This window comes from Bison bison, unplaced genomic scaffold (genome assembly GCF_000754665.1).
Source record: "Bison bison bison isolate TAMUID 2011002044 unplaced genomic scaffold, Bison_UMD1.0 scf7180017864364, whole genome shotgun sequence".
NCBI lineage: Eukaryota > Metazoa > Chordata > Mammalia > Artiodactyla > Bovidae > Bison > Bison bison.
Genome location: NW_011494936.1, coordinates 811426 through 812353, shown reverse-complemented (window position 1 = coordinate 812353; position 928 = coordinate 811426).

Here is a 928-nt window from a genome sequence, read left to right as displayed (position 1 = left end):
ATACTTTTGCCACCTGATTTGAAGAGCTGACTCATTTGAAAAGACCCTGATGCTGGGAAAGATTGAAGGCAGGAGGAGAAGGGGATGACAGAGGATGAGATGGTTGGATGGCATCATCGATTCAATGGACATGAGTTTGAGAAAACTCAGGGACATAGTGAAGGACAGGGAAGTCTGGTGTGCTGCAGTCCATGAGGTCACAAAGAGTCAGACACAACCGAGCAACTGAACAACAATAGTCATTCAGTTTTCTACTACTAAACATCCATGTGGGGAAACACTGTCTTCCCATACAGCCTGTAAACTGTGGGTTTATGGCTTGAGTCATATTTAGCACAGGACCAACTACAAAGTTGGCACTGGTCGACACAAGAAATTTTAAGGGAGACAGAAATCAAACTCAGGGGATTTGAAAATAGATTTGAAAATGGATATAGTGTGGTTCAGTTCAGTTCAGTTCAGTCACTCAGTCATGTCTGTTTGCAAACCCATGAATCGCAGCATGCCAGGCCTCACTGTCCATTACCAACTCCCGGAGTTCACCCAAACTCATGTCCATCGAGTCGGTGATGCCATCCAGCCATCTCATCCTCTGTCGTCCCCTTCTCCTCCTGCCCCCAATCCCTCCCAGCATCAGAGTCTTTTCCAATGAGCCAACTCTTTGCATGAGGTGGCCAAAGTACTGGAGTTTCAGCTTTAGCATCATTCCTTCCAAAGAACACCCAGGACTGATCTCCTTTAGAATGGACGGTTGGATCTCCTTGCAGTCCAAGGGACTCTCAAGAGTCTTCTCCAACACCACAGTTCAAAAGCATCAATTCTTTGGTGCTCAGCCTTCTTCACAATCCAACTCTCACATCCATACATGACCACTGGAAAAATCATAGCCTTGACTAGACGGACCTTTGTTGGCAAAGTAATGTCTCTG